At 51.8% G+C, this 7,500-nt stretch overlaps 1 non-coding gene across 1 annotated transcript in view; it reads left to right on the top strand.

Annotated features, from left to right (window-relative positions):
- The first annotated feature begins 5,841 nt into the window (after positions 1–5,841).
- Positions 5,842–7,500, top strand: part of LOC124573773 — a 1,909-nt gene continuing 250 nt past the window's right edge. Inside the window, exon 1 of the ribosomal RNA XR_006972126.1 lies at positions 5,842–7,500. This exon is cut by the window's right edge and continues 250 nt beyond it. This is a non-coding gene — a ribosomal RNA (small subunit ribosomal RNA).

Genomic DNA, 7,500 nt, shown 5'->3' with positions numbered 1-7,500 from the left:
CCTCTGCCGCACGAAGTCGTGGACCGGCAATCACTCCACCTGCACCCGTTCGTGCCCCACCCCAACCGCCCAACCCGCAACTCCAGCGGATGAACGGCGGACTTTGCTCGCACGCGCAATGTGCAATCCACCCCTATAACGTGCGTTTCATGAAGAGTTATGTCCAATATGCGACATTCCCGCTGTCCCTATACATGAGCTGCGAGCTGTACCACTTACGAGCTACAGACGCGATCGCGTTGCTCTCTGTACGAATGCAGATGCTCAGCGGTCAGCTAGGAGGCGCTCCATCCATGTCGGTACCGGTGAGCGTTGCACTCGCAGTCGCAAAAACGTACGGCAAGTATATTACTCGGAAGAGTCAATGACAGTCCAAGCCCCCCTGCGTGGGAAGAGTCTTTCTAGGCCATGACCCACCGGAAGGGCGCAGCGTCCCCCACCCCAGACATGTGACGTCACACTATCGGTATTGACGACTAGACTGATTCCTTATAATCATTTGCCATACACCGGTGGAAGCTGCCGAGACGAGTAACTACATGGCGGCCTCGCCGTGTCACTAATGTACAGAGATACAACAGTTTCGACTGGAACCGGATGAAACGTATACACGGCGCTGATTAGTAATAGATAGAGCCATCAAAATACAGATAATGTATACAACTGTCCGTATACATGCTGAAAGACTCTGCTCACAATCACAACCACACGTCAGCCAGACACTCTTATCACGCACTACTCTCTGCCTGTAACAGGCACAGAGACAATATGTAAGCACCAGCATGGAACAACACCCAGTGCATCCTCTCCGCCACATTAGACTATCCACACTATCATAACCAGACCGGGAGGTCCACTCACAAAACAGAATATCCCACCCTTCCGACAACCACCATTGCTCAGCTAAGCCACCAACACCCACACATGTCCTACACAGGGGTACACCCAACATCACAATACTGCCTCCTGTCACAGCACACAAACAATGGCAGGAATGAAAGACACAGGTCTGCCACAAGCATGGAATCAGAGCGCCGCCTGTTATGAGCCAAAGGTGCACCCTGACGTGGCAAATCAGATGATGCCGCAGTCATTTACTTACGATAATCACAATCAACAAACCGGCCCCCCCCCCCCCCCCAAAACACCTTTCCTTACAACAATGTGTACCTTAACCTAACCCGTATTGTGCCTTAACCTAACCCGTATTGTGCCTTAACCTAACCCGTATTGTGCCTTAACCTAACCCGTATTGTCCCTTAACCTAACCCGTATTGTGCCTTAACCTAACCCGTATTGTGCCTTAACCTAACCCGTATTGTGCCTTAACCTAACCCGTATTGTGCCTTAACCTAACCCACGTTGTGCCTTAACCTAACCCACGTTGTGCCTTAACCTAACCCACGTTGTGCCTTAACCTAACCCACGTTGTGCCTTAACCTAACCCACGTTGTGCCTTAACCTAACCCACGTTGTGCCTTAACCTAACCCGTATTGTGCCTTAACCTAACCCGTATTGTGCCTTAACCTAACCCGTATTGTGCCTTAACCTAACCCGTATTGTGCCTTAACCTAACCCGTATTGTGCCTTAACCTAACCCGTATTGTGCCTTAACCTAACCCGTATTGTGCCTTAACCTAACCCGTATTGTGCCTTAACCTAACCCGTATTGTGCCTTAACCTAAATCGTATTGTGCCTTAACCTAACCCACGTTGTGCCTTAACCTAACCCACGTTGTGCCTTAACCTAACCCACGTTGTGCCTTAACCTAACCCACGTTGTGCCTTAACCTAACCCACGTTGTGCCTTAACCTAACCCACGTTGTGCCTTAACCTAACCCACGTTGTGCCTTAACCTAACCCACGTTGTGCCTTAACCTAACCCATATTGTGCCTTAACCTAACCCATATTGTGCCTTAACCTAACCCATATTGTGCCTTAACCTAACCCATATTGTGCCTTAACCTAACCCATATTGTGCCTTAACCTAACCCATATTGTGCCTTAACCTAACCCATATTGTGCCTTAACCTAACCCATATTGTGCCTTAACCTAACCCATATTGTGCCTTAACCTAACCCGTATTGTGCCTTAACCTAACCCGTATTGTGCCTTAACCTAACCCGTATTGTGCCTTAACCTAACCCGTATTGTGCCTTAACCTAACCCGTATTGTGCCTTAACCTAACCCGTATTGTGCCTTAACCTAACCCGTATTGTGCCTTAACCTAACCCGTATTGTGCCTTAACCTAACCCGTATTGTGCCTTAACCTAACCCGTATTGTGCCTTAACCTAACCCGTATTGTGCCTTAACCTAACCCGTATTGTGCCTTAACCTAACCCGTATTGTGCCTTAACCTAACCCGTATTGTGCCTTAACCTAACCCGTATTGTGCCTTAACCTAACCCGTATTGTGCCTTAACCTAACCCGTATTGTGCCTTAACCTAACCCGTATTGTGCCTTAACCTAACCCGTATTGTGCCTTAACCTAACCCGTATTGTGCCTTAACCTAACCCGTATTGTGCCTTAACCTAACCCGTATTGTGCCTTAACCTAACCCGTATTGTGCCTTAACCTAACCCGTATTGTGCCTTAACCTAACCCGTATTGTGCCTTAACCTAACCCACGTTGTGCCTTAACCTAACCCACGTTGTGCCTTAACCTAACCCACGTTGTGCCTTAACCTAACCCACGTTGTGCCTTAACCTAACCCACGTTGTGCCTTAACCTAACCCACGTTGTGCCTTAACCTAACCCACGTTGTGCCTTAACCTAACCCACGTTGTGCCTTAACCTAACCCACATTGTGCCTTAACCTAACCCATATTGTGCCTTAACCTAACCCATATTGTGCCTTAACCTAACCCATATTGTGCCTTAACCTAACCCATATTGTGCCTTAACCTAACCCATATTGTGCCTTAACCTAACCCATATTGTGCCTTAACCTAACCCATATTGTGCCTTAACCTAACCCATATTGTGCCTTAACCTAACCCATATTGTGCCTTAACCTAACCCATATTGTGCCTTAACCTAACCCATATTGTGCCTTAACCTAACCCATATTGTGCCTTAACCTAACCCATATTGTGCCTTAACCTAACCCATATTGTGCCTTAACCTAACCCATATTGTGCCTTAACCTAACCCATATTGTGCCTTAACCTAACCCATATTGTGCCTTAACCTAACCCATATTGTGCCTTAACCTAACCCATATTGTGCCTTAACCTAACCCATATTGTGCCTTAACCTAACCCATATTGTGCCTTAACCTAACCCATATTGTGCCTTAACCTAACCCATATTGTGCCTTAACCTAACCCATATTGTGCCTTAACCTAACCCATATTGTGCCTTAACCTAACCCATATTGTGCCTTAACCTAACCCATATTGTGCCTTAACCTAACCTATATTGCGCCTTAACCTAACCCATGTTGCGCCTTAACCTAACCCATGTTGCGCCTTAACCTAACCTATGTTGCGCCTTAACCTAACCTACGTTGCGCCTTAACCTAACCTATATTGCGCCTTAACCTAACCTATATTGCGCCTTAACCTAACCTATATTGCGCCTTAACCTAACCTATATTGCGCCTTAACCTAACCTATATTGCGCCTTAACCTAACCTATATTGCGCCTTAACCTAACCTACGTTGCGCCTTAACCTAACCCACGTTGCGCCTTAACCTAACCCACGTTGCGCCTTAACCCAACCCACGTTGCGCCTTAACCCAACCCACGTTGCGCCTTAACCCAACCCACGTTGGGCCTTAACCCAACCCACGTTGCGCCTTAACCCAACCCACGTTGGGCCTTAACCCAACACACGTTGGGCCTTAACCCAACACACGTTGGGCCTTAACCCAACACACGTTGGGCCTTAACCCAACACACGTTGGGCCTTAACCCAACACACGTTGGGCCTTAACCCAACACACGTTGGGCCTTAACCCAACACACGTTGGGCCTTAACCCAACACACGTTGGGCCTTAACCCAACACACGTTGGGCCTTAACCCAACACACGTTGGGCCTTAACCCAACACACGTTGGGCCTTAACCCAACACACGTTGGGCCTTAACCCAACACACGTTGGGCCTTAACCCAACACACGTTGGGCCTTAACCCGCTCTGTAATTGTCATACGACGCGTTAAATTAGTGTAGTGTTGCCTAACTGCAACCCCCGCAATATAGTTTGCTACTCGCACTGCCTGGTCCCCAGTGTATCGCTTCATGTTAAACACCTTGCAGCGATACACTGTAATGTGGATGGCAGCAGGACGTACATGCTCAATGCCCTTCGCAGTTGTTCATTGGCATTCGCATGGCGAAGCACTTAGCCTACGCTGTGGTACGGCCTGTGTCAACTGTCCGCTGATGTTGTACGTCCAAATCACACACTGTACTGCACATTGGTCCTCATGTACTGAATGATACATCGTGGTACATGTGACCGTACAACGACTGCGCCAACAACGGCGAACCATGCGGTCCAACTGTTGTGCACTCAGCTATGTGTCGTCTCCCTATAAGAGCCGGATTGCAGTGTGGTATGCCCTGGATGGCGATCAGCATGAGCCGTCTGTTGATGTAGTGGCGCGTGTTGTCAGACGTAGTCGTCTCTTCTCACACACCGTGACAGCATGGTGCACTGCGTTCCACATCTGCGACATGCGACAGAGGCCGGTTGACAGTCGTTCGCGCAATGGACATCGCATACGTACGGGGGCCACCTTCCACGTGTTCGCGAAGCGTGCACATGTTGTTGCGTGTATGTGGGCAGACATAGTGTGTCGTGACACCTGACACAGGCATGCAACAATCGTTGAATTTGCAAATGGCGATGGACGTCTACGTTTGCTGGTGACGTTACGCAAATGAACAACTGGTAAACCGTTGTGGTGCGGTTGTTCTCGCTAGAGGTGAATCAGTGATGGCGACGATCGGTTGAGCTACCAACCGGTTGTTTCAGCGATACCCACCATGCCCACGAACGTGAATGGCATGTGGGTGTGAAGCGATACGCGGCGGTGGCTGGGTGGGACCGTCCCCGGCCGGTGAGGGGGGGCCTCCCGGCGTGCTGGCCGCGCGGTGCGTGGGCGCACGCGCTACAGCCGGCTGGTGGGGGCGGCCAGTGGCAGGCGCGCCGGCCGACGGAGGCGGCAGGCGGCGCAGCTGCGCGCCGGCGCACCCTGCACGCGGCGCCGTGCGGCCAAAGTAGGTCCTCGCGGGCCCGGTGCGAAGCGCGGTGGACATCTGCAGTGTGCTGGTCCGATTGAGGACTGTGTGCGCTGAGGATGCGCCGCCGCCCGGCGCTCGGCGCCGCGACGCCGTCTGCTGCTCGGTCGCCTCTGCGGTTCTCGCAGGTGGTTTGTATCGCAGCTGTGCGGACGTGTTGGCGCGTGCGCTGTGCTGGGAGAGTTCGCTTCGGCACCCAAGTGGGGCTTTTGTCCTTCTGTGGCGCTGGCGTTGGAGCTGCCGGCCACCGTAGGTGGCGCGTGTTGTCTCCCGCCGGCAATGCCACGACAGCACGCTCCCGGGCCTCTGTCGGCAGCGGCAAGCTCAGTTGGGAGCACGGGTGGTCGCACCTAAAGCGTCTACTCGCCAAACTCCGGGCGATTGCGCCTCTCTCGAACCCGACCAAGTACTTAGGACGGCGCTGCGCGCCGCCGGGACCTGAGAGGGTTTCGAGGTGTATCGTGCAGGGGAGCTCAGCCTCCTCCTGTTTGCAGAATAATTGAGCGGACGCTTGCGTGTTCGCGCGGGCCCCCCGGGACACACTCCCGGGCGGCCGGCTGCTCAGCTCTAGTTGACGCAGCTCCCTGGTTGATCCTGCCAGTAGTCATATGCTTGTCTCAAAGATTAAGCCATGCATGTCTCAGTACAAGCCGCATTAAGGTGAAACCGCGAATGGCTCATTAAATCAGTTATGGTTCCTTAGATCGTACCCACGTTACTTGGATAACTGTGGTAATTCTAGAGCTAATACATGCAAACAGAGTCCCGACCAGAGATGGAAGGGACGCTTTTATTAGATCAAAACCAATCGGTCGGCTCGTCCGGTCCGTTTGCCTTGGTGACTCTGAATAACTTTGGGCTGATCGCACGGTCCTCGTACCGGCGACGCATCTTTCAAATGTCTGCCTTATCAACTGTCGATGGTAGGTTCTGCGCCTACCATGGTTGTAACGGGTAACGGGGAATCAGGGTTCGATTCCGGAGAGGGAGCCTGAGAAACGGCTACCACATCCAAGGAAGGCAGCAGGCGCGCAAATTACCCACTCCCGGCACGGGGAGGTAGTGACGAAAAATAACGATACGGGACTCATCCGAGGCCCCGTAATCGGAATGAGTACACTTTAAATCCTTTAACGAGTATCTATTGGAGGGCAAGTCTGGTGCCAGCAGCCGCGGTAATTCCAGCTCCAATAGCGTATATTAAAGTTGTTGCGGTTAAAAAGCTCGTAGTTGGATTTGTGTCCCACGCTGTTGGTTCACCGCCCGTCGGTGTTTAACTGGCATGTATCGTGGGACGTCCTGCCGGTGGGGCGAGCTGAAGGCGTGCGACGCGCCTCGTGCGTGCTCGTGCGTCCCGAGGCGGACCCCGTTGCAATCCTACCAGGGTGCTCTTGAGTGAGTGTCTCGGTGGGCCGGCACGTTTACTTTGAACAAATTAGAGTGCTTAAAGCAGGCAAGCCCGCCTGAATACTGTGTGCATGGAATAATGGAATAGGACCTCGGTTCTATTTTGTTGGTTTTCGGAACCCGAGGTAATGATTAATAGGGACAGGCGGGGGCATTCGTATTGCGACGTTAGAGGTGAAATTCTTGGATCGTCGCAAGACGAACAGAAGCGAAAGCATTTGCCAAGTATGTTTTCATTAATCAAGAACGAAAGTTAGAGGTTCGAAGGCGATCAGATACCGCCCTAGTTCTAACCATAAACGATGCCAGCCAGCGATCCGCCGCAGTTCCTCCGATGACTCGGCGGGCAGCCTCCGGGAAACCAAAGCTTTTGGGTTCCGGGGGAAGTATGGTTGCAAAGCTGAAACTTAAAGGAATTGACGGAAGGGCACCACCAGGAGTGGAGCCTGCGGCTTAATTTGACTCAACACGGGAAACCTCACCAGGCCCGGACACCGGAAGGATTGACAGATTGATAGCTCTTTCTTGATTCGGTGGGTGGTGGTGCATGGCCGTTCTTAGTTGGTGGAGCGATTTGTCTGGTTAATTCCGATAACGAACGAGACTCTAGCCTGCTAACTAGTCGCGTGACATCCTTCGTGCTGTCAGCGATTACTTTTCTTCTTAGAGGGACAGGCGGCTTCTAGCCGCACGAGATTGAGCAATAACAGGTCTGTGATGCCCTTAGATGTTCTGGGCCGCACGCGCGCTACACGAAGGAATCAGCGTGTCTTCCTAGGCCGAAAGGTCGGGGTAACCCGCTGAACCTCCTTCGTGCTAGGGATTGGGGCTTG

Source organism: Schistocerca americana, unplaced genomic scaffold (genome assembly GCF_021461395.2).
Source record: "Schistocerca americana isolate TAMUIC-IGC-003095 unplaced genomic scaffold, iqSchAmer2.1 HiC_scaffold_196, whole genome shotgun sequence".
In the NCBI taxonomy this organism is placed as follows: domain Eukaryota; kingdom Metazoa; phylum Arthropoda; class Insecta; order Orthoptera; family Acrididae; genus Schistocerca; species Schistocerca americana.
Note: the sequence above shows the minus strand (reverse complement) of the source record. Positions and strands in the feature narration are given on the sequence as shown.